Below are 13208 nucleotides of genomic sequence, written 5' to 3' on the forward strand. Positions count from 1 at the left end.
CTAAAGTATCCATGAAGAAGTTACAAGCTCTTATTCGCAAACCCCAACAATACTGAGTCATTCTGAGGCTTCCTTCTCTCGCGCCCATTCTACCTGGGAAGGGCAAGCCATTTCGTTTAGCCACTGAGAAAAACATCACTTTCTAGTAGGATTTCCTCAGATAAAATCAATACTTGGTTTATGTCCCTTACATTCAAATTATCGAATTTTTATTAACACAGAGAATTTTGTACATTCTTTAGACGTTATGAAAAAATCCAACAATAAGTCAGATATAGTAATATTCATTACTAACTTGCAACACAGGCAAAAGACACAATTCTTTAGATACCTAATCAAAACAGCCTAGGATAATGGCATTCTCTGCCTAGGAAATCATACATTCTATAGACAATGACCAATGCAGGCTGAAGGATAAAAGACCAGCCACAGAGAGAGTACTTCAAATAAAAACATCCAAATCCCTCCTTGATTTTCCTTCATTTAAACATCCAAACAAAACATATGGTACCTTTTAATTTTCTGAATGAGCGGTTCCCAGTCAATGTTTCCTCTGTTAGAGACAACAAACTGAAGAATCTACCGAAACAAAACAAAAAGAAAAAATACATATATAGATCTGTCAACTAAATATTGAAAATTGTAACTCACCAGTAAACAAATGCGTCCTTTACATCCAGACAATAAATCTACATCTTGAGATCTGTAGTGCAAACAATGCAGTACTTGAATTTTTAGGAAGCTCATTAAACAGTTTTACAGCATTTTACTTTGAGACCACATCAAGCAGATCCCTTGGGAAACAGATTAAAAATAAAACACAATCAAAATTAGAAAACCCCGAACCATTACCGGTGCTTATGCCGCGACACCACCTGAGTCTAGCCTTTAAGGACCGCTGCGGAATCCTTCTCCGGGAGCATTATCTCCACAGGCTGGCACGAGCTCTGGCTCTCTAGCTTCTGACAGACTGCAGTCTGCAAGCCCCCAGCTCCCGCCTGTGTGTATCAGGGAAAGGGGAGCTGCAAATTAGAAAAAGTCCCCGCAGTGGCGAAAAGGAAAATAAGGCGAGTGGGAGAGGGAGAGAGAGCTCACTAGCCTCAGAATTTTCGAGAATGATGACAAGCCACCCAGCTCCGCCATCATTCACTGACAATAAGGTGCAGCCCTGGCTTATGATTCAGTGGTTTGCCGTAGGGGCTTCTGGTACCAAATGCCTGACGGGCATTTTAATTGCCTCCATCCAAGTGTGTCCCCAGGAGCCGAGACTATAAGCATCATCTGGTCTCCTTTGTGCTAATGCCAGGCACACACATACACAGACTGCTTAAGCAGAGAGGCTGTTTTCCGGCATATAGGATTACAAATAAGTTAGGTTCCACAAACTGGATGTGACTATACGACGGGTCCTGGGAATTTTTATTATCTGCATCAATGACAACAGAGATTCTTTCATGCTTTGCCATTGGCAGATAATGGAAATATTTGAAAACTGAGTATTGCATTTGCTTATTTATATTCCAAAATAAGTAACCATGCTCATCAGACAAATGCATATACTTACATATATTTTCTTATGAAAAAAATCAGTCCCCTTTTAATGGTGATAATTACGCACTTAGAAATGTCTTCCTTACAAGGAAGAATGCAACAAAAAAACAGAGGATTAGAAAACCGTCTGCAAGGTTGATCTGTCATTCCTGTGGGCAATTTTATTCTGTTCATACACACAAGCAAAAGAAGGCGGCAACCAGCTTCAGTCCTGGGACTTTGCAGTCCCTGAGGGCCGAGGCAGGGAATTGAATCTCTGGCCTGATCAGTACCCACTTCATGTCAGCAACTGAAATTAACCATTGAATATCCCTGTTTTACAGTGCCCCTTACGTAGGGAGGTTAAATGTGGAATAAATCTCTGCATTTATTTCCTGATCAGAAGGAATGGGGAAAATGTTCATACATTAATTAATTCGTGCAGCATTGTTAGCTCCCTGCGTCAGTGAATAAAAGCAAATTCAATGTGTACCAAAAGGGCCGGCTGTGAAAAAGGTTGCTGGGAGGTTGCATCACCATGGTTACCGGAAACAGAAAGTATGGAGAAAAATAAGGTGATGATAGAAAAAAAAGATTACAGTGGAGTCAATTTAGAGAGCTTTGATATGCTTCGTTCTTCTCCTGGATAGAATTGTCTCAGATTTATATTACATTTTAAATGTATTAGAACAAATCTGCATTCCCCATTAGCCACCTTTCTTCTCCATTTTTGATCATTAGCTAATTCTGCTTTCATAAATATTCAAATTACTCTTCTTTCATAGAAAATGGAGCCTGCCACTCTGTCTCTGTCCATATCCTGAATTCACAAACGCCACTCAGCCTGTTCCACACCCTTTGTTTCACAGGTGAGAAAGCCGAGGCCCAGGGAATTGGACCAAGGCCTTGAAGCTGAGCGGACATCCAGCAGAGAGACACCACCCCAGTTTCCTGACGCAGGTCCCCTTCTCTTATTCTATCACCGAGTGATTTCTTTCCATGCTCTCTCCCACTCCACTTGCAATCAAAACAGATTCTAGAAACATCCTTTGTCTTTGATTTTGTCGTCTTTCTTTTCTTTGCTAAAGCAGATCTTCCTCTTGAAGTGCTTTGTAATCATTCTGAGAGCTAGCTTTGCTTGATATCTGTGAGGTAATGTACTGGAGGGATGAAGAATGTGGGGTGATTAGGTCACGGCTTTTATTTAATTTCCAGCCTGGCAATCAGATAAATCAAGCATGACTGCCCTTCTGGGAACCTATCTTGTGGAACCTGAACTCAGTGATCATATAGTAGGTATTGTGTCATCCCGGGCATCATTCTTTCTGCAAGCATGAAACTGGGCAACTGTATCAGAAAAGATGAAAGGCTGCTATTTGCAACAACATGGATGAATCTGGAGAATAGCATGCTAAGCGAAGTAAGGCAGATGGAAAAAGTCAAGGAACCATATGATCTCGCTCATGTGTGGAATATAAAACTGAAATCAACAAACAAACAAAAACTCATAGACACAGACAACTGTTTGGTGGTTCTTTCAGGGGGAAAGCAGGTGGAGAGGAGGTTGAAAGGGTAACAGGGATCAAATGTACAGTGATTAACTGGAGACTTGACTTTGGGTGGTGCACACACAGTGCAATATACAGATGGTGTATCACAAATTGCACACTTGAAAATGATATAATTTTAATAATCTATGTCACCCCAATTAATTTCATAAAATTATAAAAAGAAACCAGTCAATCGAATTGGGTTGGCCTTCCAAGGTTCCTCCTAGTTATGCATAATGTTAACCTTCTTAGGATTACCCAAAATAATGAAGCCAGAAAATTGAAAGCCCAGGTAAAATTTTTTTTAATCACTCAAAAACAACCACTGGGCAGGGTATATTTGTTAAAATCTTCCTGAGTTACTCAATAAAAAAGTGTGACCGGGATTTTGACCTTGATGTTTTACTGTTTTTATTTCCTTTCTAACGTGCTCTTTTCATATTCAGTTCTCACGACCCCTCTACAGGTCAGGCCACATTGCCTTCCCAGATGTCCAACATACGGTTGCTGCCACCACAACTATCTCTGCCCCGAGCTATAAAAGAATAAATCATATTTTTAAGAAATACGATTACCCTAGGTAACAATTACAAAAGATTTCAGGTTGCAGTGAATCTTACAGGCCATTTAGGATATTTCTCTTCTCCAAAAAGTGTACCTTTAAACAGATCATTCAGTGAAATGTCTATTTTTCTTAATGATTTTTAAACAGTAAGGTCATTTTTCAAAACAAATGGTTTGTTTTAATATAGTGTCATCTGTTGCTCACTTCCAAGCACAAAATAAATGATGCATGTGACTGTCATTGCTTGAAACATGAATCACATTTTATTAGGATCTCACAAAACACAATCCTAGTTCTGGTCAGTGTCAAGAAGGAGCACAGCTTCCATAAATATTTAATACTCTTTGAGAGCCGTTTAACATTTGGGATACCTGGTCCATTCAATGAAAATGTGTTGGTATATTCTTTTTCTTTTTCCCATTTGTTAGTGATGAACTTTTACTTTAACACATCTGTTGTAAAATATACACAATATGTAAAATACTGCCTTTAAGGATGTTGTATCCTAAGAATATAAGATGTCACATAATTGAGAAGCTTTCATGATTTTTAAAAAATTATTCATATTTATCCTTGAGCCTAAGCTGCCACCTCTTCTTACCCTTCCTCTCTTTGACAAGGTTCCAGACATTGGCTGAGCACCATTCATCTGCTTGTTTTCCCAATTTTGATGACACGCCGACATATATTTTAGACACTTGATAGGTTCTAGAAATTGGGGTAAAGGGAAACCAAATTTCTTCCTCCAGAACTTCAGTTATAGTAAAGGGGACACGGAAGCAAACAGAAATCAACTTCACGCTTCTTTCCCCACTTTGCTGAGGCGCTGTGTCTCTGCCCCTCAGCTCTATCTGCTTCATCTCACGTCATGAGCTATGAGAATCTGATTTAACTGTGTCCCCAAATTCAGTTAGCTTACTCCGGTGGCTCTGCTGAAAGAGTTTCTATTTATTCCCTAAATGTATCGGCCGATGTGTCTGCAGATCACTCTTCAAGCTCTTCAGGAACAAATGATGGAGGTGCCTCTCCTTACCCCCAGGAGGCCTCTGGTCACCTACCACCTTCCCACCCAGCACTTTCCCAGCTACCACCATGAAAACTGCAGCTGCGTCCCTTCCACGGCCCGGCACCCCTGCTACGTGTTCCCCTTTCCCAGAGCTCTTACCACTTTGTTTCACACCATATTTTATTTATTATGTGTCCAAGCCTCACTCTGCTAGTTCCATAAAAGAAGCCACCTTTCTATGTTGGGGACACAGGTATATCCAAAGCACCTAAAACAGGGTCTGGAAAATACAGGCACTCAAGAATATTTTTCAAAGGAAAGAATGTGAAAATTATATTAGTCAATGAATTGGAGTGTTTAAGCACAAGAAAAGTCTTTGTATTCCATCTTGATTTCCCTGTTTTATATACAGGGTCAGCAAACGTGGGTTTACAGGGTGCAGAACACAAAGTTTATTCTTGTGTTGTTTGCTGTTTATTAATTATTGTATCATTTTCCATGCAAACAACTGTAAACCTACTTTTGCCCCACCCCGCATTGGTCCAAACTATATGATGTTGAAACTCTATTACCTTTTACCTACAAAATGGTAATTTAGTAATTTCATACGTTTTAGCCTGATACCTGGGGAAGCTACAAAGGATACAGAATTGAGAGAAAGGGATATATAAATGCCCCAGTCTCCCGGCTGGACACGTCTTTAATGGCCACTAATTAAAGTACGACAAGGTTCAAGTTCAACTGGTGGCTCCTTCCAGAATATTACAGGGCTCCAAAAGCTATTGATTTTTTTAAGGCCACGAGGCTTTATAATTCATTTAAAAATCCAAAAATCTCTTAGAATTATTTCTCAAACTCCTTGAAAAAAATGCAGTAATAAGTCCCTAAATCTCATTTATTTTAAATTTGTATGAGAAAATGAATTCACCATAATAACTTCAATGAAAGAAACATGTTCTAGAGGTTTCCTGATTACTGGGACAAATAATAACTGGCCAGGAGTTAAAAGAAAAATCACCCAGATAATAAATGTATGTAAATTACTCATGCAGTTTTGTTTTTGATAGCAAAGTACAAAATTAACCACACACCATCAACAAAGCTAAATTATTCACTATAAAAATAAAATCATGCTGAAAAACTCATGCAAAGAATTTTGAAAGCAGATAATGAATACATTTTTTAGCAGAAGACAAAAATTCATCCCTCTGCAAATCCGTGGAATCACTTGACTCCTGACCCAAACTTCTCTTGAAGTGCTTGAAGAAGTTAGATTACATTCACAGTTTATTGTGTACTTTATATTTCATTTACTTTTATTAGGTGTCCTGTGCTACCGAGCTAGACTATTTACTTATTTAAAGTTTGGTAATAGATTGGTATTACCCAGGCCCCAGATCCTATAATTATTTGCCTTACTTTATGTCTATTTTAACTGGCTTTTCCACTATAACATAGTGATAAAAATTTAAGCCAAAATACTCAGTATCTCTGTGGAACCTGAATGAGGAATGATTCAGAAATAAGTCTCTTTATAGAAGAGCAAAGGGCATGCTGACAGGAGAGCCGCCTGTGCTCATCTTTGACCTCATCTTCACATCTTCACTGTGATTTTGATTTAACTTGGCCTGGAGTGGGAAGAATGGATGTATTCTAAGTAAGTAGGATGAGAAGGAAGACAAGATAACTGGACCACTTTCCAACGGCTCTTGAATCATGCTTTAATCCTTCTGAGTCATTCCCAGAGTTTGGCTTCAAAATTTCATTTTAAATCTTAGTGTGGTGATTGTCTCTAAATATCAATTACTGTCTTATCCAAATATAAGGACAAAATATATTTCAAATTATTTTTGGCTTATGTATCATTTTGAACCCTCAGAAAGATTCATATTTCATTGGAATTTTTGCAGGGGTATTTTTAAAAATGATACACTCTTGTTTTTTCTTTATGTCATCAGTGTTTTTATTTCACTTATCAAGGTAAAGCCAAAAAGATGATGTAAACGGAGAGAAAGAGGAAGAGAGATTTTTCTTTCTGTCAGTTCTCAAAATAAAGTTTGACTGCAGTTTAGTGAAATAGCTAGAACACAGGCCAGCCAGATGTAAGTTTTGTGTGCCATTAACAATCCAGGCTTAGAATATGATGACAGTAACCCAAAGTTCTATTCTGCTCACAGACTTTCACCAAAGTAAACCAAACCAAACTTCCTTTTAAAAAGTTCTTTTTAAAAACAGTGTCATTGAACTGCAATTATGAAAAATAATTGCTACTTTAATTCATCAAGTCATAATCTCATTAGGCTTGAAACTCATTTTACCTTGAGAAAAGCTATCCAGATGTTGAAAAAAAAGAAAACTGTAATTGTAGAACAAATGAAACTCTCATGCAATGCTTCCGGAGGTGTAAATTGGTACGAACGCCTTTGAAAACTGTTCGGCAATATCTAGTAAAGCTAAATGTATGTGCACCTTATGAACCAGCAATTCCCCTTCTAGATATACTCCCAAGAGAACTGAGTGCATGTCCACCCAAACACATTTACAAACTGTTCCTAGTAGCTTTATTCATAGTTGCCCAAGATTGGAATCCATTCGAATGCTCATCAACAGTAGAATGGATTGTGGTATACTCATGTCACAGATTACTACACAGAAAAACAAAGCCTGAGTGAAAAAGAATTACTGCTACATACAACTACATAGGTGACTGTCACAGGCATACCAAGGAGTGAGAGAGACAAAAGAGTGCACACTGTATTATTCCATACATGTGAAGCTGAAGAACAAATGAAACTGATATTCAGAGACAGAAGTCCCAGGAATGCTGACCTCTGTGGGATTCAGCTGAAGGACACACTGACTAGGAAGAAGCGAAATGTTGTCTTGACATGGGTGGCAATTATGTAGAGGAGACAATTAAGATGTGTGTACTTTATTAAGGTATGTTACAGCTCAATAATAATAAATAATAATAGTAAATATTATTTATTATTTATTATTATTATGGTGCGATTGGTTTACAAACTTTATCCAAAACAAAATTTTGGATCTGCAGTGAAAATTATCCCAAAGACTTCTGGTTTGAACATACATTTCATAAATGTGCCACGTATCCATGGCTGCAGAAATGAAGGCCCCATGATGGTCAAGAATTTGCTAGATAAACAAGTTGTAAGGAGACCTTTTCCTTAGAGAGGAGAGAACGTTTTACATGGGTTTTTAGTAAATAGGCGACTGTGAAGTAAGGTATGTCTCTTAAGAACGCAATAAAGAGCGCAAGCACCTGTCTGTAGCTGCGCTTCCTCAGCCACAGAAGAATGGGTGTCAAGGTGCCTCCAATAGTGTTCTTTGTACACAGGCCCCCTGACCTTTGACGCCCACCATGATCACCAGCTTATTTCAGCAGTCGTCTACTTCTCTTCTTCCAGTCCGAATCTTACACTTTCTTTTGGTCCATTTAAAGTTCTATCCTCTTTTATAATGACTTCCAGAACTCCCCCAGCGCACAGGGTCACAAAGCTCTTTCCCTTCTTAGAATCACCATGATACCATAATGCCTAATACTGTGTATGGCCTCTAACTGGTCCTGAATTTATACTCAGTTACTTATTTTTAGCTTTGACCAATTTAAAGAGCATAAAAATTATTTGATATACATCATTAAATACCTATAATGTATCCACCTCTTTGAACACAATATGCAACGACTCTGAGAGTTACGAACCGCCGTTAGATAGTTGAGAAAATAGGCGCGATTAGGTTTAGTTAGGGCTGAGAACGCACAGTTGAGAAGTGGTGGAGCAGAAATCCAATCCCTGGACTCCTGAGGTAATTAGTGTGTAATTCAGCCTAACGCTTTTCAGGTATCAGAAGAGGTGGTAAGTTAAACATAGAATGAAGAATTTTTCCATTTTTCTTGGACAGGTTCTTTAAACAGACTACTTATTATTCTAGGTGTGCATAAAACAGATAGTGTTAGAAATCAGAGCTTTACTTTCAGAGTTACTTCAGAGTCCACCAGTTCATGTTTAAATGATGTACATGTGTGAACAGACATGTTTCTGTAGGGGGGGAAAGCAGGGTTCTTTCGTTCCCTGTCTAGGTGGTCTATTCTTGGCAGAGAATGCAGTCAGAGTGGTGAGGTTCATGCTCACGTGCTTTTAAAGAACTTTGTTGTTTGACAATCTGTGCTTATTGTGTATGCTTTTTAAACATCTGTTGAAATGAATCTATGTCTCAGAAGTGTAGATTATAATAGTAACTGCCTGTCTTACACAGTAAATCGCTACCTTTATTTTACTATATCAAGTTGGACATAACCAAACTTCATGGGGAATCTTAGGTTACACCAGAAAACATTATGTCAATATCATATTGTGTAATGTAAGTTTTCTTTAAATTAATTTAAATTTATTTGTAGTTTGATTCTAGATCAAAGGGCGCTTTTCTTCCAAATAACTCCATTCCCACCACCAAATCTTTCCTCAAATCTTATCTTCTCCATGAGGCTTAACCTAACCATCCTATTTAATACTGCAATCTGTAGTTCCCACACTTAATCTCCTTTTTCCCATTTTACACAAGTATTTTGTGTAAAAATAGAAAACACAATTATTGTTTTCTAATACACCATATCATTTGCTGATTTATTATGGTTATTATTTATTGTGTGTCTTTCCCCATTCACTTTTACATTCCAGGAAAGAAAAACTCTGTTTTGTTCGCCAATATATTCTAGGTATCTAGAATTAGGCCTGGCATGCAATAAATATTCACTAAAATCTCACATGCGTGAATGAATAATTGAAATTATAACACTGAAATTCATATAAAAAGCATGAATTCCCTCTTTACAAAATTCAGAATTCTGAGCTCAAACAGTTGAGTAAATTCAATTTCAGAAATCACTGGACAAAACACTTGGTATCAAGCATTTCATTTAGTTTGAATCTTGGTTGACTATTGAAACATACAGCTTTTAGGCTTTTTACTTTGGGCACATTTATAGCCATTTGAGACATTTCCCCCTTACTTAGGACTCTCAAAAGTAGTTATCTATGTGCTTAATTATGTATTGCTTTTTTACAAAAATGCTTCTAGCAATTTTTCTTACTTGTTTATGAATCCTTAGTTATAACTTGTATGTTATAACTAAAAGTAATCCAAACACCTTTCATTGACTACTGAAGATATAACCAGTCTATGAGGAAAGCATATTTACGAGAGAAATGGGCAAATCCTACTGGAAAACTAAGAGAATTAGAGCTGAGGAATTCTCTCCCAATAAAATATTCATTTACTAGTCAGTCAAGCGGAATCACCTTCAGGAGTCACGAATTTCTTGGCTGATCTTCCTGGACGCAGGAAACAAACCTTCATTTTATAGATCGTCTCCACATTGGAACACTACAACTTAGTGAAAGACTAGATAATGGCACAAAATCAAATGCTACATGGCATGACGCTAGATTTAAATTTCTGATTTCTTTTTGAAAAAATGCTGTTATTTTGTCTACTGCTTCCCAAGCTTAGAAGATTATCTCAGGATTCCCCACCTTTGTTCGCTGCTTTGGCACTCTGCAAATCCACAGAACTGGAGGGGCCAGCAGTGCTCAAGAGGGCACTTGGTGCCATTCCTTTTGAATGAGGTTGTCTTGACCTTAACATGACCAGTGTATCCTGCAAAGGTTTAAATTCTGCAGCCTCACACAGCATTTTCTTTCAATGTAATGTGTCTAATTCAAATTGTAAAATGTCTACTGCAATGGTTTAATGAATGCAATATCAAGTGTGGAAAACTTTCTAAAAATATACATGTTAAAGTAATTTGTTTTTTGAATAGCTGAAATGCACATATTCAAAATCTGTGACATCCACACTTCTTTTCTCTGCTGTTTGGGAAAGGTACACCCTATGTGATAGCCACTAACAATCATGTATGAAGTTTCTTACCCTCTATTGTGCCAGTTCCTCTAAACCTTGTGTCGGGGTGAACCAAATATGAGGGGAGGAAATTAACTAGCTAGGCAGATATTCATTGATAGATATTTTCAAGAAAACACTTTGTCCAAACTCTAACACACTTTGAATGTTTAGCCCACATTCGATGGCACATCTAAATGTGCACCGAAGTCCTAAACCCTCGTACCGATAGGAACCGAAGACAGATGATGGATGTGAAATCCCTTGTGTGAGAAGAAAGGTGAACTGCGAATGGGGGCACTTTCGTGTTTCACCCTATCATCGGATTTCTAAGCTATAAAACTCGAGATAAAAGACATACTGGCTTTCAAATTAACAGGAAATAGTACACATGGTTAATGTCTACATGAATATTGTTTCTCCACAATACCATCAAATTAGCTGAAAGAGCTCACCTGGGAAGGACTCTGTGTGGCAATGCTTGAAGTTGCACTACATTTATGTAATTTTTCATAATTTTGTGGCTCTTTTTCTTTTTTTTGTTTCTAATACCAACGTGTAATCAAAGAAATAATAGTGTTTTATATAATATTTCAAAAAATAACTCAAAATTTTTTCTAGACATGGTCTAACTACTGTGACTCATACTTCAAATGGACTGTGAAAATACCTTCTTTGCAAGGAGTAGCCATTGTAAGCATCTGGGCCAATGAAGCTGGCTGGGAGAGAAATCCCCACATCCCTAAGACCATTAACTCTTCTTCTTAGACTGCTACATTCTTGGTGTGTTCTTTATTACCTTCCTGTGCCATCAATACTGATAGCCTGGTGGCAGATCCCCGCCCCCCAGGCAAGATGACAACAGGAGGAAGCACTACACTGAGCACGCAAAGCTAGAGCAACAATAGGGTGGGGGAGAAGGGCCCCTACCCACTTCTGGTGTCTGGTTGGGAGTGGGACTAGGGGAAGGCAGGCACGTGCTCCATAGAGGTAAAGATGGCGGCAGGGGGAGGTGCTCTATGGAAGAAAACGGTCAGTCTAGCCTGAGGATAGAGGGGGAATGGTTGGAGGCTGGACCCTCCTGAGCATATGGAAGTTTAAGGAAAGCACCTGCTCCAGCTCCCATAGGAAACTAATATAAATCCAGGGGAAGGAGAAGATAATCTCTCTTGTCCACCTAATGAACATACTGGCCAGTACGTTTGTGGGACCTCTGGCCCCGGAAGCCACGTGGCCAACATTGGTGCCGGCCCTAATGTAGGTTCTGAGGACAGAGCCTGAGGTCTGCCTGGATGACCTACGGCTCTCAAGGGACGGTACTTGGAATGGTGGATGGAACTCTGGATGCTGCCTTTGGTTTTGGTCTGGCTGAGGGTGGCTGGGCTTTCCTCTGGGTTTCCAGAGAAAGTGGGCTTTTGAGACAAGAGTCTGCCATTCTCCCAAATTTGTGCAGCATTTACATAAAGACTTATTTCCTATCTCGCCAACCTCTGCCTCTGGAATTTGCCTATTGGTGGTGGCAGGCAGCTGAACCCTCCTTTGGTTTGGTAACACCACCGTCTGTGCTTTGCTTGTCTCTTTCCAACCCTTCCTTTTCCTTTTTACGGCAACATCCTGGAAAGCACGGTCAAGGAAGCAGGAAAACATTTAAGAAATCATTTAGACAGACTTTCCTGTACAAAGGTCTTTGGTTTTATGTTAGTAGATTGGAAACTGCATGTGTTTTATACCAGTTTCTCTTTCTACAATATTTGGTAGACTCTTTTTGTATTTGTGCACAATAAATAATGTTCAGTTTGCAGATACTGACTTAGAAAAGTTGTAATTGGAAATTGGGAGAAAAATATGTGCTTGCTGTGGTCCTTATACATGGTATCTATTTTTTTCTAACATAGCAGAGTTAAAGAAACAAAGAAAGGGAGTAAAAATCTAAGCTTATAGATACCTGCTGCTGAAAGCACACAGATGCCATATTAGAAACTAGCAACAGGTACCTCAATGACAGGTGTTTCTAGATGGTGAGAGCTGCCTATAAATTTCTTATAATTTCTTATTTTAATTTGGAAGTGCTCAAAAATGTATGATGGATTAGCTAATGATAAAAAGAGGAAGTAAAGTTTGTGTTAAATGCACAAAGCATGCACTAAGGAAAACCCAGAGAAACTGGTAGTCAGGACATTCTGTTAAAAGCCAAGTGCAATGAAAGAAAAATTTATTTTACAACAGAGTAGAACTTTTTTAAAATGAGAGGTAAGGAGTGAAGATATAAATACAGATACAGACACTAAAATTGGCCCCGAGCTATTCACACGACACCTGAAGAACAGCAGCGAATGAAAACTGATGGCATGTGTTAGGAGGTATAAGACACTCCAATCAGAAGGAAAAGTAAGAAAACGGGAGGACAGAGGGAAGTTGGAGGATCAAGAGCCTTGGGAGCAAAGAGGCTTTCATTTATAAACCAGTGAGCCAATCTGACAGGTGAGGCGAGCTGAGAGGCACTTGAAAGATCTTATTCAGTGGCTGGCATTACTGAATACCCAGCTGGGTCTGAACAAGAGGAGTTTTAAACAGAGACATTGTTCCAAAGAAATCTTAAGTTTCACATGCCCTCCAATGCGGCCTTACAAACCTT

The 13208-nt window shown here is 38.6% G+C and overlaps 1 protein-coding gene across 22 annotated transcripts in view; it reads right to left on the bottom strand.

The window, feature by feature from the left end:
* MAP2 (microtubule associated protein 2) overlaps positions 1 to 13208 on the bottom strand; it is a 258006-nt gene that overhangs the window by 125888 nt on the left and 118910 nt on the right. For 10 of the 22 annotated variants that reach the window (XM_037029705.1, XM_037029697.1, XM_037029652.1 and 7 more), the window contains exons 1-2: positions 853 to 1271; positions 512 to 579 (exon numbers count right to left, since the gene is read on the bottom strand). The gene's annotated coding sequence lies outside the window, so the exon portion shown is untranslated. Of the gene's footprint in view, positions 1 to 511; positions 580 to 852; positions 1273 to 13208 lie in introns of those variants that run through there. The other 12 variants (XM_037029714.1, XM_037029687.1, XM_037029625.1 and 9 more) reach the window with 8 other exon arrangements.

Source organism: Sturnira hondurensis, unplaced genomic scaffold (genome assembly GCF_014824575.4).
Source record: "Sturnira hondurensis isolate 20B ecotype Veracruz unplaced genomic scaffold, ASM1482457v3 Scaffold0001532, whole genome shotgun sequence".
Classification (NCBI taxonomy): Eukaryota; Metazoa; Chordata; class Mammalia; order Chiroptera; family Phyllostomidae; genus Sturnira; species Sturnira hondurensis.